The sequence below is a fragment of the Balearica regulorum genome, chromosome 7, assembly GCF_011004875.1.
Source record: "Balearica regulorum gibbericeps isolate bBalReg1 chromosome 7, bBalReg1.pri, whole genome shotgun sequence".
NCBI classification, from domain to species: Eukaryota; Metazoa; Chordata; class Aves; order Gruiformes; family Gruidae; genus Balearica; species Balearica regulorum.
This window is the reverse complement of record NC_046190.1, coordinates 36,908,648-36,923,140: the sequence shown is the minus strand read 5'-3', so window position 1 is coordinate 36,923,140 and position 14,493 is coordinate 36,908,648. Positions and strand designations below refer to the sequence as shown.

General features: G+C 51.1%; 1 long non-coding RNA gene across 1 annotated transcript; it reads left to right on the top strand.

Annotated features, from left to right (window-relative positions):
- Window positions 1-2,015: 2,015 nt before the first annotated feature.
- On the top strand, window positions 2,016-13,335 carry LOC142602511 (uncharacterized). Its single transcript, XR_012836254.1, has 4 exons — window positions 2,016-2,187; window positions 8,270-8,391; window positions 11,981-12,330; window positions 12,430-13,335. It is a non-coding gene; the product is annotated as an uncharacterized LOC142602511 (long non-coding RNA).
- The last annotated feature ends 1,158 nt before the right edge of the window (window positions 13,336-14,493 follow it).

Here is a 14,493-nt window from a genome sequence, read left to right as displayed (position 1 = left end):
TTCTGGGCTGTGATGAGGTCAAGGCTAGCAAACCAGAGCGTGAAAAGGAGGAGAATGTTTTGCTAAAATTTGTTATGACGTGAAGCTCCTTGGAGGGTCTCGCACCCTCCCCCAAGGATGCTCGATGCTTCCTCTTGGACCGTCTTCTCTGGGGTGGTCCGAGCCCTCCTCCCAGCATCCCCCTCCGGAGGGGAGGATTTACCCTGGTTTTGCCTGGGTGTAAGATTTAGGAGCGCTTTCACCTTTTGTCAGCATCAGCAGAGAAAGCTAAAGCCTGGGCTTCAAATTAAAAATGAAGACTAATAACATTGCTATACGTGTCATTAAAAAACTGCTGGGTTAAACAAGTACGGCACATTTCCACGCACCCAGGAGTGCTATTCCAGGGCTAATGAAACCTCTTCCTCTAACGCAGAAAAGTATGACTATTTCTCCAAAGCACTCTCTTTAATAAATTCATCTCTGCTGTAAACACCGGCCGTCTCGGAGGGTCTCTAAGCGACTGCCGCGGGGGTTCAGCCCTGTCTCCCACCTTCGTTGGCTGCGTGGAGGCAAGCCGGGATGGGTGAGCATGTGAGGCGTGTTCCAGCGATGGCCGGGTAATGGGGTGGACCCAACTGCTGGGGGGTGACAAGGGAAGAGCTGAGCAGCAGTGAGGGGCTGCGGGGGGCTCTGCTACTAGGCTTCTGCAGAAAGAACTCCAGGCCTGCTGTATTTAAGGCTAGTGTTTACTAACCCCTTAAATTTTTTTAATTTTTTTTTCCCCCCAAGCGCTTAAAAGCTTTCTGGCTACGCTACTATTTGCTTTCTGCACCTTTTCGTTCGTAGCATAGGAGAAGGTTTTGGGTAGGTAGGAGCCAGTCTTTTCATCAGCTGTTAATATATTCAGGGGCACTAGCTTTTTCCTTCTTTTTGATGTTTGAATTTCCTTATCTTGTAGTGCTTGGAGCAGCCTTCTGGCTTATGAAAGCTGCGCGTGGGAATGCCTGGGAAGTCGGGAAGGATGCTGAAAGCATCTTGGTCTGTGTGCAGTAACAGCAGCCATCCTTCATGTGGGAAGGAAAAAGAATGGAAGAGCATAGGTGCTGCGATATGTGCTGATGCTGTGTGTGTAATAGCTGTGATGTGGATAAAACCCCAGCTGTGTTTAGCCTTAGTTTTATATTACTCTGGATGGGTGAACCGGAAAAGGAAAGAAATGAAAAAGGGAGTCATACATGCATAAAAATGAGATGGAAAGACCTAGGTCATCTACTCAATACTTTTCTGCCACCAGATGATTGTTCCTGGACTGAAATCTCTGCTTGGAGTTGTGGCTGGGAATACATTAACCTTTAAAACAATAGTATTAGAATGTTAGATATTTTCTTTAACCCAGATGCTGGAAAGCCGGTAAATGTGAAGCGCAGGTTTGTACGTGAGCGAGTGCCCCCCCAGGAGATGGGTTTTGGGGGCTCTCTTTGCGAAGGAGCGCTGAGCCCGCCGTAGTTCTCTGGAAGGCGGCGCTGGCCTGGAGCGCTCTGTCCAACCCCTGCCCCAGGGGCTGCGCTGTGTCCTGCCAGGGCTGCCACACCAGCACAGTCAAAGCCGTCGGGGTCCCCTGCGGCAGCAGTGACCCCGTGGTGGCACTGGGCCGGCCCTACCCAGGACTGCTCCTCCGGCCGTGGGAGTCCCAGCTTGAGCTGTAGGAGCATCTCGCACAGTACCAGGAGAGGAGAAAGTGTTGCCTTGAAGGTATGCGGTTGGGGGGTTTTTTTTAACCTCTCAAGTAGGGTAATTAAGTGATGCTTTGGAGCTGAACTCCAGAGGTCCTGGGTGATTTCAGTTCTCGTGGCTGTTTCCTGGAGGGTGGGTGGCAGGGAAATGTTTCCTCACCTCTCCTCATGTCAAAGCAGCACAGAAGACGTGGTGGGGGGGTGTATGTCCGTGAGTTTTGTTAGTGCCCAGGAAGGCACTTCAATAGCAGTGGTTTGCCTGTGGTGTTCAAAGTGGTGCTCTCAAATTCCTCTCGGTGTTTTTGCCTGTATTTCATAGGCGAGAGGACTGGGACGCTGAATTAGAGGAACTCTGTCTGGTGCCTTATCTGCTGAGCATTTCTGCCCTTCCTCAGCCTCTGCTACTGGCTTCTTACGGGCTGAGATGGTGCCTCAGTTTTAAGCGGCTGGAAACTTTTTCCAAAGGCGACAGGTTAGCAGACCAGGTTGAATTTGGAAACCATTACTTTTTTTTTATAATCTTCTGTTTGGACTGTCGTCTGGTGCCTTTCGGAGTTGTTCAGCGAGTTGCAACACAAAGACGCAGAGAGATGTACTGTTATTATTGGTGGTTGTTGTTCCTAAGTCTCTATTGATTTTTATGAAAGAAATAATAACAATGTGCATGAGGTATCCAGCTAACAAAAGAGGTCCTGCAGTACTCATCTCAAATTAAATATATAGAAGCAGAATCCAACTGGGATATTGACAGGCAAATACAAAGCTCTGTGATTCAGCGTAGTGCTGGAGCGAAAGCAGGACTTTGCCTTGCCACAGCCCACCTTGGCAGAGGAGAGAGACAGCATTGTTCTTCTCCACGGCGCGTTGAGAAACGCGTCCAAAACATCTTCGCCTGAGGCCAGAAATAAGTATTTTATCAGTAGGAGGGAGCTGCTACCTGAGACTCGATGTCGGGCTGGTGCGTGTTAGCTGGGGGGGGGTAACCGGGATGCCCCCACGGCACAGGAGCGGGGTTTGGACCCGTCCCCTTGCAATGCAGGAAGGTAACTCAATCACACCGCTGTGCTTGAGCTCGCCGGGGTGAGCAGATCGGTGTCTGTAGAGGGTTTCTGACAGCCGTTTGTGGTTTGTCCGGGTTTCTGGTGTACATCAGCTCAGGGCATCCTGCCTTTCAGCAGCAAAAAGGCCACGAGGAGGGAAAGCAAAGAGAAAAATCTGTAAATCTGTTCCTCGCGGCTGGTCTTTTTTTCTTACTGGATTAACTTGCCAACTCTTAGTGGATGGTCGATGCATCCCAAGTAGGGAAGGATGTGAGGAACCAGCCCTGATGACACTGCGACTGCTCTGAACTCTTGAAGCCAAGCCTAGTAGAGGGGTTGGGAAAGCTTGCTCGCCTTTTTTTCCTTTTCTCCCCTTTCTTTTGCGTGTTCTCGTGCGGGTCAGGATGGAACACACGAGAAAGACCACATCGCTGCTGTTCCACCTGGGAGCAGAAGCTGCCAGACACAAGATGAAAAGGCGTCGCGGTCTTTGTAGGTCTGTTGCCCGGTTCTCACTCCAGGAAGACTCTGAGAAATTCCAACGAGGCTCAGGTAATCCTGTAATGTCAGGATTTGTCTCTCCCTTGACTTTACAAGGAATTCCTGAGCACGATATTGAATCACAACCATATCTCTGCTCTTAAATCATTTCCTCTAGCAAAACATCACCCCATAGAGGAAGTCCTTTCAGCGAAGACAAAAATGAAAGCGTTTATCGGTCTGAAAAGATCCCTCTGTGTGCCAGAATCAGTGAGAGAGAGAATGGAAGTGTTAGTGCCTCTGGCAATGCCTTCGCAAGGCTGTTTGTCATCCCAGCACAAGAAGAAGCTGAGCACACACAAGTATTAAACTAATATTTTTGGCGCTTGGTGAATTCTGATCGTCAGTTTGTGGTGCCTGAGGCAGCGAACGGGAATGAGATGCAGTATCCTTAAGCTTTGTATTCATGGCTGAATTGATGCTCCTTTTATATTTATTTATAAGTGTGTATGACTCTTAGTATTGCTATTTATCTGTTGTGTGAGAGAGAGATGCTAATGATGGCCAGTAGCAGGACCCAACCAAGACTGCGAAGTCAAGCAGCAGAACAGCAGAATAAACTCAAGATGCTGCCTACGCTAAATTGATGACATGGCAATTTTCTGCTCAAACGTGAACCGGGAGATGGCTGAGAATGCGCAGGATCGCTGGAACAGACTCCACGTTTCCCAAATCTCTGCAGTTTGGTGTCAAAATCCTTCATTCTACCTAGATGGGGCGGGGGGGAAGGAAAGCAAAGCAAAGCTTGAGAGCTGGTTAATCCCCAGAAGGTCAAGGCCGGTGCTGAGGCTTTTGCGCAGCTGTGGGAGGGAAACCTGTCCTTTTCCTCCAGATGTGCCCTAAACTGGTGCCACCAGACTTGACTTTGAGGAGCCGGGATGATGGGTTTTCTTTCTTGGCCAAACACAGAGGAAAATAAACGAGGTTGTCAACCCATGACCCTTCTGAAGAGACGAGGCCACCCTTCGCGCTCCAAATAGCCACGCTGTTGGTTGAGATGTACTTTGTAGAGAGTGTACCAATTATGTGGGCTTTTTCAGAGCCTGGGAGCGGCGTGAGCTGTTATTTTCTTGAGTGAACAAGGAAGAGGCTGAGAGGTACGAGAGGTGATAGACAGCTTTGCAAGGCAACTGCAGTTAACCCAGAGTTAAATTTAACTCCCTGGGAACATCAGGAGCCAAAGCCGAGCTTTGTGCATTGCAGCACATGAGGACAGCACTGAGCTCGTTCGGCTTCTTCCCGTGGGGAGATGCAAGAAAATTCCCGTGTTGTGCTCCTTGCTCAAGCCCGGGACAAAAATGAGCTGAACGACAAAGAGAAAGGACAAGAAGTTTTGTGTTGGTTCCTCAGCCATCTTTGAGGGTGATTCATCCTCCCCAAATTCCTGGCAGTTTCTCTCAGTGACCAGCAGCTCTATCTTGCGTTGCTGACTCATAACTGCTGGAAGCTTCTTTGGCTGAATTCAGAGTAAGGAAAATGTAGGCGTTGGCTTTGATCTTGCATGAAGTTGTTTTATAGAGGGGCGAGGGGGCAACCTGAGAGAGGGAAGGAACAAAGGACGTAGTGAGGAAGAGGTAAAGGTGAAGGAAAAGGAGGTAAAACGCGAGAAAGGAAACGTGTATGTGGATTTTGAGCAACGGGGAAAAACATTCAGCTGATCCGAAGCCAAACAAATGAACAGCGTGATGAATGATGCAAAACGACGCGCTGTGGTTGATTTCTTATTGCGGCAGTGATATTAGTAATAAAATCAATACCAGTAGTTAGCTAGGCCTAATAACTACACAGATTGGATTAGATTGATATTATTTCCCCTAATAATCTGCTGTTGTTGCTATTGCATGCTAGGTGGGAACAGTTATCACGTTTTTTAATTAAAACAGGGGCTCCGGCACTTTTATTCACTTGTAGTCATAACTGGAAAGGGCTAGTCCGGTCCATACTCCAGCAATTAAATCTGTCCTGAAGGCTCTTAGAAATTTAGAATAAAATCCACTGAGAATCTTCTGCCTGGCAGCATGGCATCAGGTGAAAGGCATGGAGAATCAAAGCAATTAAAACCAGGCTCGCCCTCAGCTTCAGACCACTCCAAACCCCAAAAATAGGCTTTGCGGGAATTTTCTGAGGTTCTGACATCAGGTTTCGAGGCTACGTTTCATACTGCAGCACAACCAAAGCCCTTCAGGTGTTTGTCGAAGAAGGCCGTGTTGAGACATCTGCCTTCGGATGAGACGGGTCAGGCTGTGGGTCACCACCTGCCCCTGGCTCGAGGTGACCACCGTGCCCGGCGTCTCACCTCGGAAACCTCCCTGGCGAACTCCTGGCCTCAATCAATGCACTTCCACAAAAAACGCCAGCTTAGAGAAAACAGCATATTTAAAAGCAAAAGGCACGCCAGGTTTTATTGAATTTGTTCCAAACGGTTCTACTTTCAATCACCCAGAAACTGTCTCCCTGCAGGCAACAATATCTTTTACTAATGAGTGTTTGCTGTACGAAATAGCCCATCTTGTACTTCACAAGTTCTTTGCTCTGACTCTGCACCTGCCTTGTGTTAAGGCTCCTTCCTGTTTTCCTTGTCTTTTTTTTTTCTTTTTTTTTTTTTGGGGGCTTCTTCATGTTAATGAAAGCATCTGCAAAGGGGGAAAGGAGGAAAACAAAACCTAAGACACTCAGATCCTGGCCCTGGGCGCTGGATGAAGCCACTTTGGGTCGCTCTCCTGATCTCCAGGCGGAGCGGGTGATAGTCCAGCATTTCAGCTGAGTTACAGCCTGGCCGCAGCCCCGCGCACTGGGCTGCAAGGATGCCTTCGGCTTCTGCGGAGGCTGGGTGCGTATCGGCCGCGCCAAACCAATGTGTGTGGTGCTTTGGCTTGCTCAGACCTGACGTTCTGCTCCCACCGCCTTTGTTCTGGTGTCTGTGGTGCAGTCGGGGCATTATGGAGGACCATGGCGTTGCAGCCCACGCAGCTGCCTTTGACCCTCTTCCACTGATTGCCTCCTTGGTGGGTTTTTTGTTTTTTTTTTTTTTTTTAAAAAGCAACTGAAATACTTCTTGAGGGTGAAGTTTGCTCTCCTCTGTCTCCCCTCCCCTGTCTTTCCACTCCCCAGTTGTGGCCGCTGTCTCTGGTGTCGCGCCCAGGGGACTGCTGGACATCCCAGCTGCGTTGGGGCAGGGATTTAACCCCAACCTTGGGGCAGCTTTGCCAAAGCGAAATTAAAAACCTGATTAATCCATGTGGTCAGCTGAGCGTGGGTTAATTGAGATGTCTGCCTTGCATCTCTCGGGTGATGGCCATCTGCAGAGGGGAGAGCTGGAGGAGCAGGCTGCTCCTCTCCCTGCCCCCTTCAAACCTCTGCCTTCAGAAACAACAGGAGCTTTGGGGTTTGTGTGTGTCTCCGAGCTGGAAGAGGATAAAACTCTCCAGCTGCCCAGGAGGGAGGGACAGAGACACTTTGAATTTCTTCCCTTAAATCATAAGTCACTCTAATTATTTTCCTCTTCCTTTTTCTGCTTTTTCTCACTCTCGCTGCTTCCCTTTGAATCAAGGATTTATCTTTGCTGGCACATGTACGCAGGGCTATCGCAGACAGCATCGTCTAGCCAGACACCCGCAGACTGAATAGGTGCTGATGCCCAACTGCTCTCGGACCCTCCTTTCCCACCCGTGCCCTGTGCGCAGCAGCATCTCCCCCCTCGCTCCCATCAATCGAGGTGCGAGAGTTTATTAGCAAAACTGCTCAGACGAGCAGAAAGGATGGGGCAAGAGGGAGAAAAATGAGCTGGGAGACAGGAGTCGACTAAGCCAAAGCCAAGGAGGAAAGCCTGCGGGATGCCTAGGGTAAGGACTGCGCTGGGGGGCTGTACCCTGCCCTGTCTCGACAGCATCCCGAGGTGGATGGATGCTGAAGGACAGCACACACGAAACAAGACAGGTCATGCTCTGAGCTCAGCTAGCAGCCACGGCTGGATTTTTATGATTAAATATCCCAAAACTTTGCCTGTCCTGCCAAACCTGGATGTAGGTGCTGTCCCAGCACAGCTGGCACCCTAAAATCTGCAGGGTGTGGGTGAAGGGGTGCTCAGAAACCATCTGCATGGGCACGCACCCCTGAACCTGCTCTCCCACCTATGCCAGAGGGGTATATCTGCCCCGTGCGAGGAGACAGGGACCCCACGGTGTTCCCCCTCCCCATGCAGCCGTCGCTGCTGCCTCCTTTCAGCAGCCCGGAGGTGGCCGTTGGCAGCGCATCCAGCCTAAAAATAAAAAGACAGATTGTCCACTTCAGCTGTAATTACCAACTGAAAAGACCCAGTGGGGAAAAAGAAGGGGCGGGGGATGTGGAAGGGAAGACAGAGAAGGAAAAGAAAAAAGGGAGAAAGCAAGAAAGAAACACATCCTCGAACAGGTTATATCAATCATCCGGGCTGCTGCTGGGGCGAGGTCCCTCTCTGGTCCCCGGGAGGGAGAACTGCATCCTGCACTGGGGAAGCATCTCCTGAGTGATTAGCTGGAGCCGTGGCTGCCTTGGGATGCAGAGGGAGGTTTTCCACCCTGAATTATCCGTTCCATCCCATTCTTGCCATTCCCCAGCAAGCAGGGCTGGCTGGGGTTGCTTACCCTTGGCCCTGGGGCCAAGCCAGGCTCTTTTTCAGGCGGCATTGAGCTCCGTTGGGTGCTCGGCTGGCTTGTGATCAGCACTGGCCTGTGCCCATGTGCAGAGCTGCTGGTGGGCACACACAGAGGGGGGGAATTTCCTCTTGTCAGAAACCAGGACTAAAATACACAGGAACGCTGGATCCACAAGAAATTTTATCTGGGCTTCTTTTGCCACCCTCCCCGCCCCGTATGCATCCAATTTGCCCGTGTCTCCATTTCTCTGGAGTCTTTAAATATCATCCTCCCCACCCAGCTGGGTCCTATTTGTAGAGCTGTGGTTTGGCTTTTATTTATTTATTTATTTGTTTTTCAGTGCATCTGCCTCATCGATTGGAGAAGCTGATGCTCTTTGACCAGACCGAATGGGAGGGAAGCGCAACGCCGGTGTTCCCCGCAGCGCTGCTGGCCCCGTGCCTTCCTCTCGCCCCAGCCCCGGTGAGCGACGATGAATCCCGGGTGTCAGAGGTGGTGGGTGATGAATTAGCTGGGGAAGCAGAGGGCGGTTTGGGTGACGTTCCCGGAGTCACCGATATTTCTCGGCGCTACAGCAAGGTGTCAGAGGCAAGGATGGGTCCTGGGGGAGCGGTGGCACAGGTCACCCAAAGGGCCAGCGAGGAGAAGGCAGCAATGACCCGTGGTACAGAAGTCTTGTGGTTGCAGCATCGGGGCTCCCGTGCCCAACGCAAGATGGGTGCAATGCAGCTGCTTCTGCACCGCTCCATGAGCCAAAAATGCACCCTGGGGACAGTCACCTTGCCACCCTCCAGCCGCTGACCCCTCGTACCTCCTTAGCACCCAGCAAGGCACGAGAGACCACGTATGAGTCACTCCCTGGGAGACCAGAGAAGCACTTCAGCTGGTCAGAGACAGCGTGACAGATGGAGAGCCACACGCATACCCCACGCCTGTAGCTCGGGCTACGCCTGTACGCGCCGCCTCTCTTTAAAATGCCAGCAATGTCCTGTCATTATCAGCTAATGCCCTCTAATGGGTCCATTAAACAGCTCTGTCTTTGCCTTGGCTTCTAATTCCCCCTCCCTTACTCATAATCAGGCAGCATTACCTGCTTCAGAAGATACGATTACACTACTTAATTCTTTCTAAATGACAGCGCTGAGCCAGCAGCAGAGAGCCGTTCACCCTTACTTGGCCAAGCAAGACCCCCGGATGCCGGACGGAGGACGGCTGTTGGAGGGAAGACCCAGCTCTCGCACCCAGCTTTCCCCTTCGCCGCCGCGGCAGCGGCGTGGGTGTCCCTGAGGGCACCTGCCTGTAATTATAGCAGATTTATAGCAAATAGTTCCTCCAGCCCCATCTCCATCCCTGCGGAGCAAAGGGCTCTTTGCCTTATCTCTACCTAAAGCAGGTTCTGACAACCTGCGGTGGAGCACAAGGCTTGCTGCCCCTCCAGCCACGCCAGCCCACGGCTTTGCTTGCTGCCAGGGCAAAATATTCCCTGAGCCCCAGGAGGACGTCCAGATGCCTATCACCATCCCCTGCGTGCATCTCCATGTAAGCATCTCTTAAAACACTAGAGGAACGGGGACTGGAGTGACTCAAAATCGACTGCTTTTTGCTCAGTACTTGGCTGGCTTTCTCTGGAGTTTGGAGAAATTTTTAATAGCGCTGACTATTGATAATATGTCACTGGGAATTTGCTTAGCACTTTGCGGCACAAGCGCTAAAAATACAAGGTCCCGCTCTCCCAGAGCGCTTGGAACCGTTGAGAGAAAGCAAATTCAGAGAAGCGGTAAGGTCATGGAGAGAGGTGGAGGTCCCAGGAGCACAGCCAGCTGAGAAGGCTGCTGGGGGTGGGCTCGAGCAAGGCTTCTGGGTGACCCAGAAGAGAAAAGGGAGAGAAATGCGGGTCTGCTGGAAGCTCAGCATCAAGCACTGAAGGGCTGGTGGAGCGTCATGATTTTGGGATCCGCTGCGTGACCGTGGGTCAAGTAATTTGCTTTTTTCCCCTTTCCCTGAAGATGGGGAAAACAGGGCTCTGGGGGCTGTCTGAGGTCCGCGGGAGGAAACCACAGCGATACTAATCTTGGTTATTCAGAGGAAGGGTAGAGGAAGGCACAGACCTGAGAGAGACGGCGACACGTGTGCACTGTTCCGTGTCCTGCAGCAGGAGGATAGCTGTAGCATAAGGCAACGACAGAAATAGCCTTTAAGACAATATGGCTCTTCCTGCAAACTTACCGTGCATTTTACCCTCGGTTTTATGTGTCAGTTTTATTCCTAATGACCTCTGGTATGGCAGGCGGGCCTTCATCTTCTCCTTTTCGTGCTGGGCTGTACACTTCTCAAGGTCTGTGGTGTGGGTTTGGTGGGGTTTTTTCCCTCCCTTTCCGTGTTGCTCCGTTATAATGTCATGCTGAGCTGCTAAACCCAGCTGCAGTTTTGACAGATGATGTACCAGTTCCCTCTGCTTTGGATTTGACATTTTCATGAGCGCTAAACACACACGCTTACAAATTTTAAAAGGGAAAAGAACCCCACCACCACCACCACACTCTCCTGGTTTTTTTTTTTTTTGTTTTTTTGGGTTTTTTTGGTTTGGCTTCATTTTGGAGTTGATGAAAGATGCCAGATTAACAGCCCTTGAAACTGAAACCCTCTATTGAGCTGCTGAACAAGCGGGGTGAGGGAAGCCACCGTGCGTGTTGCTCTGCAGCAAACCTCTCCCCCGTGGCAGCACCGTCCCTGGCACCCTCGCGCCGTGGCTTTTCCACCTCGGCTGCGGCGACGATGCCGCTCGGAAGGCATCATCCGTGCCATTAGCCTGTCTCCCGTTGCTCCGCAGCTCTGGATTTAGCACACGAAGCTCTAAATATTTCAGGGACGTGCTGCTAGATGCAGCAACTCCTTCCTCCTTTGCGGTCAAGGCGGTGTTGTGCAACTGGTTCGAGAGGTGATCCTCCGGAGGATGGGACGGAGGGTTAACCCCAGAAAGGAGCCCGTACTTGAAGCCCTGTCTCCTGGCAAAGAAAGGACAGGGGGCAAAAAGGTGGGAAGACATTTAAAATGGTCATACGTGGGGAGCTTTCATGCTGCAGCAGCAGAAGCCAAGGGGAATTTTTCCTTCCACGTTGATGGAAGTGGGATCAGGCTATTTATCTTTGATGAAATGCCAAGAAATAGTTGATTGTGTTTAGAAACAGCAAAAAGGTATAATAAATAGTGCTTCCTGCTCCGAGACGAGGAGACCAGATCTGATAACTGTCTGCACGCATCATTTTTTGTGCCGTGACTGATGTGACTCCAGTATCTACAGTGGATCTCGGGCTAGAGAAGACGTTGAGGTCTATCGACGTTTCTGCCACCTGAAGAGCTGACTAACCTTGCGTTTGGACGTTACAAAATGAGGAGTACTCTGGTGTGGCAGGTCACAGGGGTCCCGTTTCCACAAGATAGCTCTGGATAATGCAGAGGGAGATGCTGCCGGTCAGCTGTCACACAGGAGGAAGACAACCCTAATTCTGAGGCTGGTGGGGCTCACCTAACCTTGGAAAGCCAACTGCTGAAGAAGAAGATAGTCAAACTCCAAGCAAGAGAGACAGGAGCTCCAGGCTGTTGTTGCTTGTATGAAAGAACCACGGAGAGAAGACAGCAAGGGTTTGCAGTGCCATCAGCTGTCAAATCAAGGGCAGCTGAAGGAAGGAGGAGGACCTCAACACATGTAGAGGAAACCCAACTGACTCAGCACACCCCCAGTTTCTGTCTATTGAAGTGGTCTCGCTGATCCTGTTGCTGGTGGAGCTGAAGCAGCGTGAGAAATTTAAGAGGATGGTGTAGACAACCGTGGAGTTGCCCACGTGAAGGCTGGGTCAAATCCTCTGGTGGGCTGCACTCAGCCGCATGGCGTTGGGGCCACAGCTGATGTGGAGGAGGCAGGGTTTTGGGCCTCAGAAACAGCAGCCACAGTGTGGAAGTTTTCCTCTTTCCTCCTTTTTTTTTTTTTTTTTCTTTTTAAATTAAAACCCAAACAGGTGAAAAAAACCTCATCTTTCTGTTTTTGTTTCAGAGAAAGTAAATGCCTTCTTGCAACACCTCAATTTCAAATGCAGGGGGAAGAGTATTTTCCTTGTATTGTGCTCATTATCAGCCCATCCCAGTTACACTTCATCGACCATGCTTCATCTGAGCTTAGGCTGTAAATTCCTCAGGCCAGGACAGCCTCTCGTACTTACACCAGGGCTGTAAATAAAAGGAAAAATAAACAGTCTTGCAGAGGGAAGCTGTCACTGGTTTTGTGTCGGTGCTGCTTCGGGCACTTGTGGAACAGAAAAGGCTTGGTGCCATGGGTCAGATCAACCATCTCCACCCAGGCACGGGGATGTTCACCTGCTTGCTGCCACCTCAAGGAAGAGGCAGGTGGGTCGTTCACTCATTAATACTTTGCGCTGAAAATTGGAAGTGCCGTGTAAATCCTAAATGCTATTATTACTTTTTTTAAAATTATAACAGAGCCAGAGGAGCAGCAGCAGCAAGAATCAGATCCAGCATTGCAGAATCTCGTCAAGAAGATGGTTTTGCCTGTGGTGGCCACCCACTTCTGGTTGCATGGGAAACACCGACCCATGGCATTGCAATGGGTGAGAAGGGAGACTAGAAGGGCAGGCGCCGGCAATCGGGTAATGTTTCCCTCTCCTAGCCACAGAAATTAGTGGTGTCTGAGACATGAAAGGGAAAGAAACCAGAGGGTCTCATCTTGCTTGCTGCCTGTGGCTTGCCCCGAGCATGGCATTCACCTCCACCTCTTGGAGCCTCAGCAGCTGGATGTCACCTCCGTGTCCCTTTCCCCACCTGGGGCAGGAGCCGGTGGTGCGTTGTACCGCTGTGCATGAGCATTGGCCCCGGGCGGCACGATGGGCGCAGAGGAGCAGGAGCAAAAGTCCTCGAATACGGCAAAGCTGGGCAGCTGCCGGAGACGGCAGTCCTGCCGGATTTGGTCCAGTGTGAGGAAAAAGACGGTAAAGCAAAAGGGGCACATTTTTGCCGGTATCACAGCCGTGCTTTTCTCAGGGCCCTCTTCCTCTCGCTCCTACGTGCTTCGCTGGAAAGAGCTGGCAGGCGACTGACACGCCGCATCCCGCTCCACGGGAGGAGCTCCTCTTAATTAATTTCAGGGCTGACTGGACGGAGGGGTGCCCACCCTAACGTCCCCTCCCCGATTTCCCAGGTGGCAGCTTGCGGTGAAATTCTCCTTTTCCTTTCAAATCCAGGGCAGAGCGTGGCTGGGCTCCGGCGGGAGGGCTGGCCAAGCGGGAGCCCATCCAGGTGGGAGGCGGTGGGCAGAGATGTGGCCGTTCGTTTCCCACCCAGGCGTCCTGCCAGTCGCACGCCGCAATGCTTTGCACGGGGAAATTATCAGGGAACAAACCCAGCTCCTTATCCGCACCCATGGGATCGCTCCTCCGGGCACCCCCGGGTCCCCGCAGCGCGAGTGATGTCAGGGAGAGCATCAGAGGTACCGACCCCGCATCGAGCAACGGGCACGGGTAGGTAACGGCCACCCAGATGATGCCTCCTTTTTTTTTTTTTTTTCTTTTTTTTTTTCCTTTTTTCCTAGTGCTGGTGATCTAGGGTAAAATGCATTTGTTTGGGAGATTTGAACAGAAGTGGCAACAGATGCACTGTGTAATAAAAACGTGAAAGCCACTATTATGCTTTCAGGAAGAGAACAGAGAGGAGAAAAACTGCAGGCATCAGAGATAAACACACACAGAATTATGGAAAGGCAATATTTAATAGTTCGCCGATCACGTTTCCGAGGTACATTACCTCTAGAGCTGATTTTTATTTATTATTTTTTTTAAAACAAGCACAAAACCAAGTACCTATCACCACCAAAACACAAAATGTTTGCCGCTGCCCCTCCATTAGGAGAGTTTTCCTATTTCTCACCCCTGCCCCAGTGCACCCCCCACTTTTAGGCAGCCTGGGTCCGTTCTTGTTCAGCATCGCCGGGCAGCCCCTTCCCTGTGGCTGTGCCCAGGGAAAGTCACCCCACTGCTTGCAGGGGCTACGCTGCGTGCCCCGCGAGGGAAATTGGGCAGCGGCTGAGGTTTTATTGGAACCTCTCCGTAAGGGCTGTGTTTTATCCTTCACGCCTGAATGTTTTCACTAGCGTGACCCCAAATCTAGAGAAGCTCATGCAACTTGATGGGGGGGGGGAGAGGCAGCAGGGAAAGGGCAGTTATGGGAGCTTCTTGCACCAGCTTCACCTCTAAAGGCTGTAACAGGGTGAAATCAAGGTCCATCTAGACCAGTATCTCTTGTCTACAGTTGCTATAGGTATATTTTCAGGGAAGACTAAAAGCAGGGAAGCTGATAGGACTGGTGCCAACCTTGTCATCTTCACATCCCCGTGCCATCTCTTGTTTTATCTCCTTCAGCAGTGGAGGTTATTCCTCGGTGCGTGAGGGAGAGGTCCAGGTCCTTCAGCTACCGGCAAGGTTGGCATTGCTGTTCAAAGGATGCTGCAGATCAGATGGACCGCGGGTCTCGTTCTCCCCTGGCTATCGGTATCTATCT